Source organism: Bubalus kerabau, chromosome 2 (assembly GCF_029407905.1).
Source record: "Bubalus kerabau isolate K-KA32 ecotype Philippines breed swamp buffalo chromosome 2, PCC_UOA_SB_1v2, whole genome shotgun sequence".
NCBI lineage: Eukaryota > Metazoa > Chordata > Mammalia > Artiodactyla > Bovidae > Bubalus > Bubalus kerabau.
The window spans coordinates 154,287,509-154,302,111 of record NC_073625.1 but is presented as its reverse complement, the minus strand read 5'-3'; the positions used below and the strand labels follow the sequence as shown (position 1 = coordinate 154,302,111).

General features: G+C 39.3%; 1 long non-coding RNA gene across 1 annotated transcript; it reads right to left on the bottom strand.

Moving 5' to 3' along the window:
- Positions 1–3,916: 3,916 nt before the first annotated feature.
- On the bottom strand, positions 3,917–11,422 carry LOC129643963 (uncharacterized). The gene is made up of 3 exons (XR_008710628.1): positions 11,206–11,422; positions 10,778–10,833; positions 3,917–4,869 (listed from the first exon to the last, which is right to left on the bottom strand). It is a non-coding gene; the product is annotated as an uncharacterized LOC129643963 (long non-coding RNA).
- Between the last annotated feature and the right edge of the window lie 3,181 nt (positions 11,423–14,603).

Below are 14,603 nucleotides of genomic sequence, written 5' to 3'. Positions count from 1 at the left end.
TGGCAGAAAAGCCAGCAATTCCTGTAATAAAAGTTACCCTGGAGGATATGTAAGAATAAGCTTAGAAAAACGTGAATAAAAGAAATCATAAAAAATTACTTGGAGCTATAGTTGTTGATCATGAGGATTAGGTTTGACAGGAAAATATATCCTTTGGGAAATACTATTAATTCTTAAAAGCAAATTTCGCTACACCCTGTACAATTGTTGCAAGGCTGATGCTGAAAACCTATTTTTATTGAATTTAGGAAACAGGTTTCTAATGCCCCAAAATCTACCATACAGGAAATGGGACTACAGGATTCTAAACATGCAGACAAAACAAACAAATTAAAAAACACTAAAACATCAGAAACCTGAAAGTTCATAAACACAGAACAGATAAAGCATCTGGATTTGCAAACATTTTACTTCTGATTTATCAACATACTGAATTTCAAGTAGGGACTCAGTGAAAGCAAAAAGAAAGAGGTTTGGCTAATATTTCAAGTGCTATGCATACATGCTCAGTTGTGTCCGACTCTTTGCAAACCCATGGACTATAGCCCTCCAGGTTCCTCTGTCCATGGGATTCTCCAGGCAAGAATAATGGGGATGGGTTTCCATTTCCTCCTCCAGGGGATCTTCCTGACCCAGGGATCAAACCTGAGTCTCCTGCATCTCCTGCATTGCAGGCAGATGCTTTACAGCTGAGCCACCAGGGAAGCTCCATTTCAAGTGCTAAGTAGTTCATATAGCATATTTTAAAAGGATTATTTACTTTGTGAATAGTTTGATTCCTGCCTTCTCTTCCACTCCAATTGTCTTTCCAGTCTAAGTACAGATAGCCTCTTATTCCAAACTGTGGTTAAAATTTTCTCTAAATAAAAACTGTCTGGTTTCTGACAGACACTGGTTCACTCTGAAAACAGGTTATTTCTTATCTCTTATTAAGTGTATTGATCTCCTTTGAGATCCTGTAATCAGTCTTTACTACCTGTTTGATATTCTAGAGTCCTGTTATTACAGATATAAAACCAAAATATCCCAGTTTATAAAGGACCTCTAATCCTCAGTGACTTGGCTTTATTAATGTGATTTCAGATTTACCTTGTTTCTGACCATTTCATAGACTATCAGACCGTGGATTCCTTTAGCAAATCTCAAAATGTCTGAAAGCAACACAGGGAAGATGGACTATATCTGCAAGATGTATTCCTAGCAGTCTTTGGTCAGTGGTTTTTCACAATCTCAAATGTTATGTGTCAAAACATGCTTCTGTTGAAGAAGCATTTTTAAGGCCCTGATTGAATAGGGAAAAAAAAAAAAGCATGTTAGTTAACTTAAATTTTGCTTTCAGAAAGTTTAATCTCAAAGACATTATTTCAAAATATTTCTAAACTATATCCTGATTCAGTTTTTTTTTAAGCAGTAATAGAATAAAGGGCCTTCCCAGATGGGTCAGTGGTAAAGAATCTGCCTTCTCCCCTGCAGAAGGAAATGGCAACCTTCTCTAGTATTCTTGCCTGGAGAATCCCATGGACAGAGGAGCCTTGCAGGCTACAGTCCATGGCATCACAGAGTCAGACACGACTTAGCAACTAAACAACAACAACAATAACCAATAGAATAAAGATGTTCAGATGCAGAAATAGCAAGTATAGATGGGATCTCAAACTCATGCCCACAGGAGCTAGGCAGGGGACATGAAGGCGTGAACCCCTGCAGAAGTTAAGTTGTGGGGGGAGCTCTAAGGCATGTGAAGGGCTGGAGAATTCATACCCCACCTAACGTCAAGTGAAACCCATCCTCTCCTGAGAGACACTAGTCAGAGCCCTCCAGTGCAGACAGTCAAACTGAATGTGTCCTAAACCCACCCCAGGATGTCTCTTTACTATTACTTTTAAAATTAGATGAGATACCAATACTACAATGAGGTACCATTTCATGCCCACTAGGATGGCTATAATAAAAAAAGGTGGACAATACCAAGTGTTGATGAGGATGCAGAACAATTGGAGCTCTCAGACATTGATGGTAGGAATATAAGATGCTGCAGCTGCTTTGGAAAAAAGTTTGACCGTTCCTTGAAAAGTTAAACGAAGACTTATCATATGACCCAGCACTTTCACTCATAAGAATATACCCAACACAATATGAAACGCATGTGCACAAAATTTTATTTGCTAATGTTCATGGCAACATTATTCATAAATAAAGTGCAGAAAGAACTCAAATGTCCATGAACTGATTAAATGGATTAAACAAACTGTGATATATCATATAACAAGGTATTTTTCAGTCACAAAACAGAAACCAAGCACTGCTATGACATGGACAAACCTTTCACACATTATGCTAAATGGAAGAGGCCAGACACAGAAGGCTGCATTTATTATGATTCAGTTTATATAATATGCTTGAAATAGGTAAATTCATAGAGATAGAAAGTAGGTTGGTGATTATCAGGAGCTAGGGAGAGAGGGCAATGAGGACTCTACAGTAACAGGTACACAGTTTTGGGGGAGGAGTGAAAAAAATTGTTCTGAAATTAGATAGAGGTGATGGTTGCACAACTCTGTGACTATACTAAACACCACAGAATGGTATACTTTAAAAGAATGTATTTTATCATATTTTAACTGTATTCAATAAAAATAACTAAGCCTTGATAAGAAGAGCTTATATACTTACAGGCTTTACTTTCTCAATAGCTTCATGCTGACAAATAGAGAACACCCCCCCCCCAATCTCAAACCTATTACCCATCTTTGAGTTCTTATTTTAAAGTTTTTCATATATTGATCTCACTTCTGCACCTCTTTTTGGCAACTTCAAAAATATTGGTGTGTTATCTGGGAGTCACTCCAGTTTAAGGTGATTAGGAAATGAAGGATTCAAAGGCTGGGAATTGAAACAGGAGGAAAGGCAGGAGCTGAAATGCCTATAGTGAGGTCTTGGGAGAAATAAAGGAAGCTGTGGATAGTGAACCAGGCAAGGATCTGCACTTGTGCATCTGTAGGAAAGCAGGTCCGGTGTTGTATAAGTCAGAGAGTGAGGCCTGTTCCTTGAAGCTGCCACCTGAGGCCTGGATAGGATGTAAGAAGCCTCTGGAAGTCAACAGCTCAGAGTTGGAAAAACTCAAAAGCATCTTGGGTTGAAAGGCCAGTCAGAGAAGAACAACTATGTCTCTAAGTGGGCAGTTCATCTATGACAATTCAAAATGACTTTACAAGCATTTAAGTGAGACTTCACAAGAGAATTAAAGATGTGCAAGGCAGTCAAGGGCTGGTAAATCAAAACTGGTTGTACTGTACTCACTAGCATTAACCTTTTTTTGAGATTTAAAAATATATATTTATTTGTTTTAATTGGAGGCTAATTACAATATCATGGTGGTAGATTAACTTTTGATCCATAGGATGCCATGGGTGTGATCTTGAGGTCACAATGACTTGAGTTCATTGTCTTCAATATTCATTAATCCCCATCTCCCAGCCCATTTCTCCTATAAGTCTTAAATTCTTCAACTGAAGATGCCCGTATAGAGGGCTTGTCAGTTGTGGTTGGGGAGGGGATTGCTGTCTTTGGTCGACAGAGGTTCTAAATAGCTGGGTACAGTAGAAGCAGATTCAGTGATTTTCATTTTTATTGCTGCTATCAATATGCACTGTGATGCATAGACTACACCACGAAAAGCAAAACAAAGCAGGACAAAACTAGATCTATTTATGAAAATAATGGACATTTTCTAAAGTCTCAACTTAAAGTATTGTCATAAATTATGGCAACTGTATATGAGATATTATGCATCTGTTCCAAATGATATTTACAGAGGTTTTAAAAGCATGAGGAAATCCACACATATTAATATATAATATTAAGCCAGAAAAACAGATTGTCAAGTTTTATATATTATGTTATTATGCCTATTATACATTATGCATCCAAAAAAGTTCAGAATAGAGACTAGAATTTAATGCTAATGTTTTAGTAGTGATAACTTTTAGGGAGCGAGATTACTACTGATAATTTGTTCCCTTTTCAGTGTTTCTGAATTTTCCAAATTTTCTCATATATTACTTTTTTTAAACTCAAGACTCTCCCCAAATATTTGATAAAATGGAGTTCAAAAAAGTCTAAAACCTGGGTCTGAGAATGCTGAATTTCCCAGCTGCCACTGGTATAGTTGTGGAGCACATACAAAAAGGCTCAGCAGAATTCTGTATTCAGTGTGGAATAGCCTTTATGTCATACATTTTGCAATATTCCAAGAAAGCTGTCCCTGTTTTTTCCCACATACGGTCAGATTGAAAATGAATATGGTTAAACAAGTTGCTTAGCTTTTAAGTAATCATATCATTTATTTTTCCAAAGAGTAGGCAACTGGTTGGTTAGTTTGTTTTTATTTGATTCATTACATTTTACACTGACTAATTAGACCTACCAGCCCTATCTTAAAGGGTTTCCCTGAATGTCAGGCCAACTTTTCACCCACATTTTACAATAAGAAAATTGTTGTTGTTGTTGAGTTGCTAAGTTGTGTTTGATTCTTTGCAATCCTGTGGGCTGTAGCATGCCAGGCTCCTCTGTCCTCTATTATCACCCAGAGTTTGCTCAAATTCATGTCCATTGAGTTGGTGATGCTATCTAACCATGTTGTCCTCTGTTGCCCCTTCTCCTTTTGCCTTCAACCTTTCCCAGCATCAGGGTCTTTTCCAGTGAGTAGGCATTTCGAATCAGGTGGCCAAAGTATTGGAGGTTCAGCTTCAGCAACAGTCTTCCAATAAACATTCAGGGTTGACTTCCTTTAGGATTGATTTGTTTGATCTCCTTGCAGTCCAAGGGACTCCCAAGAGTCTTCTAGGCCCAAGAAAATTTGTCAAGTGGCTGTAGGGGAAAAAAAATCTGATGAGTGTGGGAATGAAGACTAGACTCCAGCAGCCTGATTTGGCAGCTAACAGGATCTATAAAGCAAAAGATGACAGATAAAAATGACTAACATAATTTCAAAGTTAGCTTCTCTGTTCATTGAAGATTTCTTGAAGCAGGTTGCCATTTTCTGGTAATTAACACAAATGCCTACCAAAAAAGCCACATATTTTTGGCCATTAGGGAAACTAGGGAAGAAAAGTCTCAGCAACTATGAGGCTATGTGTGTAGAAAATAAAAAGGACCCCAGGCACCCATGATTCATGTTCAAGCTACCCCTGATAGATATGGTTTCATGACCCCTCTGGACTAATGTTCACGGAGTCTCTGTAAAGCATCAGGGTGTCTCCAAGGCTCCTTTCCGGATACATCTCTTGGAATCCCTCAGCCATGTTGTGCAGAAGATGTTACTTCCAGCCATGTTTCTGAGTGGGGGAAATTTATTAGGCTCAAAGAGGTTATGAAGATTTCTCAAGATCACCCAGCTAATACTAGCCAACCCAGAATTCCCACATAGACCACAGGACTCCTTAGTCTACCACCCTCCCAAACAGAGAGAACAGTTGGCCTGTTGGCTAAACTCGTGGCCTTCAATCCCCAGCACCCTCAAGTATAGCACATTCAGCCTCCTGCCTCACTTGCAGCTGCTTAGGCAGGTGGATTGTGCTAAACATCATTGCTCCATCCTGAAAAGACAGAAATGAAAGATACTTCCTATTTGGGACAATGTTCTAGAAACTACTCCTCCCTCAGAATTTGGTCCTAAGAAATTGTTAAGTATTTGTTGCACATGTGGCCTCAATATCAAAACATAGTGAAGTAAATATACTTTTCTTACTGTCTCTAGGCTGACTTCAAATTAAACCATGATTTATTCAGAAGGGGTAAAATGAATGATGGTTTGGGAGAACTTAATCCTGTTTCTGTATAAGATACCATATACCCCTCCTCATAGGAATAAAGAACACTACAGTCTCTCTCATTTAATCAGAACTGCTTCTGACATTCCACTCTTCCTCCTCCAAAGTTCTTTCATTGTGTAAGATTGGCTCACATGACCTGAGCAAAAAAAGTTCACCTCATGTCTATTATGACTACCAGCAGCAGCAGCACCTGTGATCTTACTAGAAATGCAAATTCCTAGGGCTCCACCTTGGACCTACTGGATCAGAAATTCTGGAGATGGGAGCCCAGCAATCCATGTTTTTAAAAGCCCAGTACATGATTCTTAGGCACTCTAAGTATGAGAGCCACCTGCATATAAGTTATTTCCTTTTTAAAAGAAATATTTGTTTTAGGTGATGTAGACCAGATGTAGATCTAAAAAGATCAAGAAAAGTGAATTTAGTAATCTAGTTCTTACATATTCAATAACTTTATCAGGTAAAATACCAAGTGTCCAGTTACATTTGAATTTTAGGTAAATGACAAATTATTTTAGTACAAATACATCCCATGGGATACTGAGGACATAGTTCTACTAGAAAATATTATTGTTTATCTGAAATTTAAATTTAACTGGGAGTTCATATTTTTATTTGCTAAATCTGGCAGCTGTATCACCAGCACCAACCCATTCTTCTACAAGTAGACTCTGAGAGGCGGGAATAGCTGCAGTTTGGTGGGACCGGATGGCCTCTCTCTTGTTTTAATTCTCCAGCAGGTCAAGCTGGGAAGAAAGCACCATGTAATTCATGCCTGTGCATTTTATAAGCACTTGGCTGCATGCTGTGATTTGGGAAACAATAATTACTACACTTAACATTACTTGTTTGTTTTGTATCACAGAAAAAGATAATGCCTCTCTCCCCCTTTTAACCTAATAGCCTATTAGAAAAACACAAGGTAGCCTCCCCATTACTGCCTCCAGAGAATTTCAGAAAAATCAAGCAGAATGAGATAAAATAAGATGGAAGTTGAAGGGGATGATTTGTTAAACTGCAGAGGGGCAGCCAGCACGCCTTGAATGATGGGAAGGGATCCATAAAGGATTCAGTTCAGTTCAGTCTCTCAGTCATGTCCGACTCTTTGTGACCCCATGAATCGCACCACGCCATACCTCCCTGTCCATCACTAACTCCCGGAGTCCACTCAAACTCATGTCCATCAAGTCAGTGATGCCATCTAGCCATCTCATCCTCTGTCGTCCCCTTTTCCTCCTGCCTTGAATCCCTCCCAGCATCAGAGTCTTTTCCAATGAGTCAACGCTTCGCATGAGGTGGCCAAAGTACTGGAGTTTCAGCTTTAGCATCATTCCTTCCAAAGAACACCCAGGGCTGATCTCCTTTAGAGTGGAAAGGATTAGGAAACTAATACTTACTGGATTCCAACTGGTATCAGACATTGTGCATGAGCCTTTACATAAATTACATTTCACCATGTTACTACAGAAATATTCTTTGAGAGGGATTGTTGGACACAAGGGAGTTCGGTACTGATGTCAGCATTACCCTTCCCAATGCTACCTGAGCTTCAACATGAAGCCATCATCTCTGTCGTGCCCACTTAGGTAAAAGAATGCACCCAGCTGTAATTATTGTCCATCTCCTTCCGTCAAGAAGGAGACATGAATAGCTTTTTAAAAGAGAGAAAACTCATCCTAAACTTCAAGGAGTTTAGAATTAAATCCTGAGTGGGAATCTTCTAATAACAAGCTACTGACGCTTTGACTGATTCTATGAGATACAATACAATAGGAGTCAAGAGACATTCAGCTGAATGTGGCTCATGAATTTAATCACCTTGTTGAGCATCCCCACCTACAGGTACTGATTATAAAGCACTGTGAAAATTATCAAAAACATATTTCTTATTATCTAGTTTATGTAAATGTGTATTTCTTAGCTGATAATAGAAATAGTTTATAATTTGAATTTGTTTTTCTAGCACATGTATGCTTTTGCTACTGAGGATTAAGGAAAGCAACACAAACAGCCAATACCCACCCCAAACCTTCCCTTTGGAATGCAAGAGAATTGAGGATAGGAGAGTGATTCCGTGTATGGGACGAATTAGAGACCAAATGGCCTCTTCTGCCCTCCAACCTCTGCCTCTGGGCAGGCGTGAGTGACAGTGGAACGGGCTCTGCAGCCACATATCTGGCAATGCCTGATGGTGAGCAGTATATTTTTGTTGAATGACAAGTGACAAGTGAGCCAATGGCCAGGCAATGTGATCACGGGCAGTGGGTGAACAGAAAGAGGGGCGAGGGGCCTCGGTGGTCTGGATTGCCTCGTGTTGACTTGAGGAGGAGTTCAAGACTCTTGAACCGTTTGCAACTTTCCATAAAATTTAATCAGTATATTTTATCTGTCTTCAAAGCAGCCTCCCAAGCAATTAGTTTAGATGCAATTTGGGGATCGCTGACATAGCTCCCACAGTTTTTTACTAGCCATTAACCAAGCAGCTGTTTGGGGTTTTTTTTTTTTTTCTAAACTAATTCAAATTTAGAAATCACTTTTATGGGCATTCAAATTGCTCTTATTTCTCCTTCCCTATCAAAGATGCTATTTTTTGTGTGATTTCTAACTGAAAGGCAAAGAATTGTTTGACATAATGATTTCACTTTCTTAACCAGGTCTGGATATAATTACGTTTAATTGGCAGAAAGCACGGTGAGAAGTAAAAACAATCTAGAGTTTCCAGAAAGCTCATAAAATATAAATTATTCTCTAAGTTCTTACATTATACTTCTAGACAGAGATACACTTGTATTTGCAGTTAATTGGAAATGAAATTTGTGATGAAAGTGATAATTTTTAAAATATATATATATACTTGCCTTTTTTTATCAGTGACAGTCTTGATGCACTGTCATATTAATAAGAAATATGTTTGCCATAATTTTCACAATGCTTTCACATGCACATATTCATGGCTTTATAAGTATTTATATATGTAAATAAATGTAAGTAAGTGTGTATATATATATATATACACACACACACACATACAAACATATATGTTTGTAATGTTCTGGTGCATTGTGGTTGCTCAATAAATAGTAACCATTATTGTTACAGAGTGCAAAACACATGTGGTAAGTAGAGTGAAAAAAAAATAAATCCAAATTGTCAGATCCCTTTGTTGCACAGTGAATACAAAAAAAAAAAAAAAAAAAAAGAGTATTTTCAGCTGGTCTATAATGTCTCCCCAAAGCCCACAAAATTAAATAGGAAGTGAAATTTCTATTGTACATACAGACCATATTGTGAACAAAGACAGTTCCAAAGAAGCATCACTTGTTCCTGCATTTAAAAATGAGGGTGGGGAGGGGACCAGAACCAATCATTAATCATATTACATGTAAGCAGGTATAATCACAGGGTTTTATATAGTATTCTGAGTAGTTTAAACTTATAACATAGTTTATGTATGTTATATGTTAGCTGATAAACCAGATCGTTCAACTATCTAGTTACTTCATTTCTCAAACATTTAATACAGATGAAAATTTTCCTATGATTTTATTAACTATAGTTAACACTACTGAATTGAACATTTCAAAATTGCTAAAAGAACAAATCTTAAAAGTCCTTATAAAGTAAAAAAAAAAAAATTGTAAGTATGCACAATGACGGATGTTGACTAGACTTATTGTGATGATCACTTTGCAATATATAGAAATCATTATATTGTACACCTGAAAGTAATGTTATATGTCAAGTAAAGCTCAGCTTTAAAAAAGTATATTCTAATTCTTATCCCTAGGTTTATCACTATCACATCATTAAAACTGGCTGAAAAGTGAAAGTTAGGTTAAAGAGGGAATCGGGTATTTAGACCTACTGTGAGGTAATAATAGCCAGAGTTGAATTACTCATGGTAGTTGCATGTGTGTGTGCTAAGTCGCTTCAGTTGTATTTGACTCAGTGTGACCCCTTGGACTGCAGCCCACCATGCTCCTCTATCCAAGGGGTTCTCCAGGCAAGAACACTGGAGTGGATTGCCATGCCCTCCTCCAGAGGATCTTCCTGACCCAGGGATTCAATCTGCACTTCTTATGTCTCCTGCATTGGCAGGCAGGTTCTTTACTGCTAACGGCACTTGGGGAGCCCCTTTCATGACAATTGGGGTCTTCCAAATACAGATAAAAATCTCAGTGGTATAATTGGCAATAGCTAATTGATGCCAAGAGGTTTTTCTATCTCTAAATCAAAATTGAGCAGGTTATCATCATGTGGTATGAAGGGATCCTATCTATATTTCGTTGATATAATACAAAGAAAAAATTTCTGTTTTCTTTATTACAGGCATTTTTCTTCTTTGAAAAATCAGATGAGAAGCTCTGCTTAAATCTCACTCATTGCAGCTTTTGTGGGGGGAAAAAAACCCTGCATAAACAGTTGCCTAGGCTGATTAAAATCACGTATTATATACAAATTAAAACTATTGACCATTTAGAGGAACAATTACAGAGCTCTGCAACACACTGGCACAGAATTCTATCAGTGTTTTCTGCCTGAGTCAAAGCAAAATGACTCTTTCGATTCCTACAGCTCATTAATTTCCAAGCTGGGTTATTAAGGATAATAACGTTTAGTTTTTCAGTGGATTGTATTCCCATCTCCCTTTTGGTTTTTAGAGAGTAAATGGACATTTTACATCCAGGACATGGATAGTAATTTCACAACTGTGTCTTCAGTACTTTATTCATTTGACCTTGAGGAACAAGCTCAAGCCTCCCTTTTCAGCCAAACAGAAGCAGAGTTCTCAAAATCAACCATTGGTTCCAAGGAAATGGCAGGAAATCCTTTCTCCCCACTCCCTCACAATTCCTGAGTAATCAACCTTTCTCCCTGTTGTCTCAGAAGGGCATTTTAGTGTCTGAGCCAGCCCACCTGGGCTCAGATCTCCAGCCACTCACTTATTCCTCTGGGTAGCTTCAAATAATTACTTCATCTCGAAAGCCAGTTCCATCATCTGTAAAACAGGAATAACACACATAAGGCCAGGCACCTAGTAAGCACTTACTAGTGCAGGGAAAAGCACTCCAGAAATCTTTGAGGAACTACATTTTGGTAGAGCAGAATGAGTGGTGCTTTTGGAAACTAAAGTGATGGGTTGTGAGATTTGGGGCCAGTAACTACACATCCCTGGAGAAGGAAATTGCAACCCACTCCAGTGTTCTTGCCTGGAGAATCCCAGGGATGGGGAAGCCTGGTGGGCTGCCATCTATGGGGTTGCATAGAGTCAGACACAACTGAAGCGACTTAGCAGCAGCAGCAGCATCAGCAGCAACTACACATCTCGGAGCACTAAATTTCTTCTAGGTAAAATAAGAAATAGAATTACCTTATGGAATTGTTATGAAGAGAAAATAAATTAATATGCTTATGGGAAACATTGCTGAGAGAACATGAGCTTTGGTATTCAATGAAGAGTGTGAATCCTAGCTTTTCCACTTAAATAGCTCTGTGGTCCTGAGCAAATTACTCTCTATCTCCTAACACTTCCATTGCAGCGTTGCCATGTGAACTTAGAGTTAATTTCTATAAAATTTCTTACACATGGTAGGGACTTGATAAGTTGCAGATGCATTGTTTTGAGAGAGTCATTTCCTAGGCAGGTTGATAGGGAGTCTAGGGGTCCCCAAGGAGAGAGGGGTCTGGAATTCTCAAGGAGGAAGAAAGGACAAACTTTTTTTCTTTCTCCACATTCCTTAGGATTATATAACAATAATGTATCCTGCCTAAGGACAGTCTTTGGATTCAACCTTCTGTTATCTTAAAATGTTAATTATGGGAGTAGACCTGGTCTTTACAAGGATGTATCTTGCCTGAGGACAGTGTTATCTTAAAATGTAAATTATGGGAGTAGGTCTGATGAGGTCTTTACAACCTCCAGACATTCTTTGGATTATATAACCTCATTATTAACACTAGCAAGCGGGTACTCTTTCTACCCCCTTCTGATGCCTATGTCAGAAGCTTTCTCTATCTCCTTTATACGTTAATAAAACTTTATTACACAAAAGCTCTGAGCGATCAAGCCTCGTCTCTAGCCCCAGATTGAATTCTTCTCCTCTGGGGGCCAAGAATCCCGGTGTATTCGCGTGATTCAACAGCAACCTTTCAGTTTTGTGAGATATTTTGTAAGCCATGCACTAAGAGTAATATAATCTAATAGCACTGTGCAGATATGATATGCCAACCTCATCATTACTATTTTTGTCCTAGACAAGATGGGCCAGTGAGTTCTTTCCCCCACCTCCCATCTGCTAGGTGTGTTTACCATGAGCTTTAGAATTTGAAGGTCTCATATCTTTTGCAGTCTCAGAAATACAATGCCAAAAAAAAAAAAAAACGACATTGCCTCAAGAAAGTGGCCCTGTCAATGATCTGCCTTCTGTAGCAAGTATCAGAAATCCAGACTAAATCCATGATGATTTATTTACATCACAAAGGAGAAGACGCAGGAAAGGCAATTCAGCACCATCAGAGACCCCAGGCACCTTCTGCCCACCTGGGATTTCTGCCTCAGTGTGTAGCTTTTGTCATTGTGCTGCTGTGAGAACACATTCCAGGAAGGAGGAGGCTGGATGGAGCGGCAACTGCTCTTAACGTCTCATAGGCCAGCGCTAGGTCACATAGTCACTAGTAGCCACGAGGGAGTCTGGAGCAAACGTTCAGTTGGACATATTGTCTCTCCAGATGAAGTTGGGATTTTAGTGCTGCTAAGTCACTTCCGTCGTGTCCGACTCCGTGCGACCCCATAGACGGCAGCCCACCAGGCTCCCCGACCCCTGGGATTCTCCAGGCAAGAACACTGGAGTGGGTTGCCATTTCCTTCTCCTGGGATTTTAGTAGTAGGGAATAAAGGAAGAGTATATATTGTTCGGCAGTTAACACTGTCTTCCTCAGTCGTCTGGACTCCTGAAGAAGATGAGAATGAGCTGGTGGCCCTCCTGCAGAACAGAGGTCTGTTCGAATTGCTTCAGAAGATGAGTTGGCATTGAAAATTCTAGGAATTCTAAGATTCAAACTGTCTTCCTTTCTTTTGTGGTGAGAACAGATAACATGAGATCTATCCTCTTAACAAATTTTTAAGTGTATCATAACAATATTGTTACATGTGAAATAAGGTACCATTTGCTTTTCTTGCTTTACTTACAGGAAATGAAAATGTGAGTCTGCTGTTGAGAAAAGCAGTTATATATCTATGGTGATGTTTGGTTTGGTTTAATCATTTTGTTTTTCTGAGGTTTGCAGAGCCTCAGGTATCCAGGCTAATACACTTCTTCCATCATCTTTGTCCTCACAATCCACAGCTACAGGTCTGTCTCCCCAGAGTAATGTGTGGACATTCCCCACATCAGTCTGCACCCACTCTGGGCTCTCTGTTGTAATTTCTGTAAGTCCTGCTGTGCAGAGCACAGCTCAGATGTTGCAGGAGCAGTGGCTCTGCCTCACGAGGTGGGAGCTGCTTTCTTCGATGTGAAGAGGGAAGTGCTTGACTGAAATATAAATCCTATTCAAATAAGCTTTGCCTGATTCCACACAGGCCTTGGATATTGCTAAGAATTCTCTATCTGAGAAGGAAAGATAAATCTTATGTATAAAACTGAGATTGGCGCAATAAATACAAAAAATAAATGTTAACATCTGTAACAGGTCTGCGTGATATACAGACCTGATGTACAAGCCCACCTAAGAAAAATGTCCATTCTTATTTGTTCACCTTCTGGGTAAGAAAGTGACTCTCAACACAAGAAAAATAAAAAGTGTGCTCCAGTTGTCTTAACCCAGTGGCTGAAGTTTTTAGTAATACTTAGTTTTTTAAAAGGAGAAGGCAGTGGCAACCCACTCCAGTACTCTTGCCTGGAAAATCCCATGGGCAGAGGAGCCTGGTAGGCTGCAGTCTGTGGGGTTGCTAAGAGTTAAACATGACTGAGCGACTTCACTTTCGCTTTTCATTTTCCTGCACTAGAGAAGGAAATGGCACCCCACTCCAGTGCTCTTGCCTGGAGAATCCCAGGGACAGGGGAGCCTGGTGGGCTGCCACTATGGAGTCGCACAGAGTCAGATCCGACTGAAGCGACTTAGCAGCAGCAGCAGCAGCAGCAGTGTTTTAAGGTTCCTGTTAAATTATGGATGTTATAAGCGACATATTACTTAGACTTTATTTTCTATAGTGTTTAACCTTAAATCAATTTATCAAATTAATTCTAGAAAATTCCATCAAGTTGAAGCTTTCCTGGGAGCAGGAAGTGGGCTGTCTTCCTACCTCCAAGGACATGGCATGATGTGGGCAACTGGGCACAGAGCAGGTGTCAATGAATGTTGTCCTAAGTCAATGAAGGGACTTGGATATGGGAATGAAGAAGGAGACAGTCTGAGGAGGGCAGAGCTGACTTAGCAGATGACCTTCCAGGGGGAGGCCCTGGAAGCTAGATATTGGGGGAGAAAGGGCAGAGAAAGAAGACTGAATAAGCCCCATAGAAAACATGCATCCTGTAACATGCATTTGCCAAGAGCAATGCTGCCTTTCATACAGTTGAAGTGGAGATTAGGAACCCATGACACAATGTCATAGAAAAAAAAAAAAAACAACAACAACACAGAAGAAATATTTGTCAGCAGGTCCATTTCTGGCTTCTGCTTTGGATTTATTTTTAAATAAAGCAAGTCTTATTAAAGCCATTAGCCTAGCTATGAGAGTTTTGCCACTGATTCTGGAGTCCCCAAGACAAT